This window comes from Uloborus diversus, chromosome 10, assembly GCF_026930045.1.
Source record: "Uloborus diversus isolate 005 chromosome 10, Udiv.v.3.1, whole genome shotgun sequence".
Taxonomy (NCBI): Eukaryota; Metazoa; Arthropoda; class Arachnida; order Araneae; family Uloboridae; genus Uloborus; species Uloborus diversus.
This window is the reverse complement of record NC_072740.1, coordinates 97,906,731-97,908,368: the sequence shown is the minus strand read 5'-3', so window position 1 is coordinate 97,908,368 and position 1,638 is coordinate 97,906,731. Positions and strand designations below refer to the sequence as shown.

The 1,638-nt window shown below is 34.5% G+C and overlaps 1 non-coding gene across 1 annotated transcript; it reads right to left on the bottom strand.

Annotated features, from left to right (window-relative positions):
* Window positions 1-200: 200 nt before the first annotated feature.
* On the bottom strand, window positions 201-272 carry Trnah-gug (transfer RNA histidin (anticodon GUG)). Its single transcript has one exon. It is a non-coding gene; the product is annotated as a tRNA-His (tRNA).
* Between the last annotated feature and the right edge of the window lie 1,366 nt (window positions 273-1,638).

Genomic DNA, 1,638 nt, shown 5'->3' with positions numbered 1-1,638 from the left:
AATGTTTTGAATATAAATATTTAACTCCTAACTAAATATCTAAGCTTAGTTTAGAACTGTATATGTACTATTTTATTTAATAAACTTTCATGGTGTAAAAATGAATCCAACTATTATTCCTACAGTCCAAAAGTCCACCAAATCATAACACAACGCATTGTACGAACTCCACGATGGGTTAACGGCCCAGCAGTAAATGGTGCCGTGACCAGGATTCGAACCTGGGTTATTGCGGCCACAACGCAATGTACTAACCACTATACGATCACGGCCCAGCAGTAAATGATGCCGTGACCATTCCGAACGGTTATTGACGACGCGAAATTTATGTTAGTGAACGGCAACAGTAAACGATGCCGTGCAGATTTGAATGTTTATTGATTACGCGATTTTTAATTTAGTCAAAGGCAACATTAAATGATACCGTGACTTTTTCTATTTTGCTAGAGAAATTACTTTGTTTGCATTCATTATAGTTGGATTCATCTTATCACTTTATACTTGTAATATTATATCACTTTTAAATAAGACTCAATTATTTTCTCTGATTTTAAATGGTGTCTATTTCTTTACGTAGTCATGTCTAAAAACAATTTAAGGCTCTTGAAATTTTTTTTGTTTGAATTTATACTTGCTGATTTTTTTGTGAAATGAAATTATTAGTTATCGCTTTAATTTTTCTCTATTATGACGGATCGATATTGAAAATGTATTTTATTTGTGTTCTTTTGAGAAAATTTATTGCGTTATTATTTGTTTATTGAAATATTTTGCCAAGAAAAAAAATTGTAATTATGCAAAATACAAACTCCGAAAATCCTCCCGCTGGTGCTAATTCCCTCCCCATTATTTCAAAACTAGCCACCTTTCAGTCCCTTATCCCACAATTCGATAACTCTTCTGCTGTCACACCCCGATATTTTGTACAATTAGTTGATAGTCTTACCACCGCATCCAATTGTTCCGATGAAGAGAAATTGTTTGTTATAAAATCACGAATCCGAGGTGACGCATTAAACCACTTGATAAACTGCCCGGATCTATCTTCTGAGCTTAATTATGATAATTTCAAAACTAAATTCTTAGATTTTTTTGAAATTAAATCCAGTTTAACATCACGACAACAGCTATTTTCATCGTGTAAAATGTACGAAAAGGAGCCAGCTAAGCACTTTGCTGCTAGGGTAGCAACCGCCACATTGAAATTTTTTGGCGACATCGCGTTAGAAAACGATGACGTTAAGAAAATTTATAATAACACAAAATTGTCCAAATTCATTGACGGCTTACGCCCAGAATTCAAACAATCAGTCTTAATGAAAAATCCCACGGAATTCCAGGAAGCGGTCGACTTCGTGGAATTACTACAGTTGAACAGAATTGAAAATGAACACGCAGTAAATAACACAAAAACTCAGACAACAACCTCGCCGACTAACAGCGATTTTGCTACCATCCTGTCCGAACATGCGCGTGCCACGCACGAAATGATCTCATCCTTAACTAAAGATATCCAGGATTTAAAAATCTCTTCAAACTTTCGTGAATATCGAAATCAATATCAACCCAGAACAAATAACTTTAGAACTCCACCTAATTATAGGCAAAATTTTTCAGGCAATTACAGATCAGAAAATA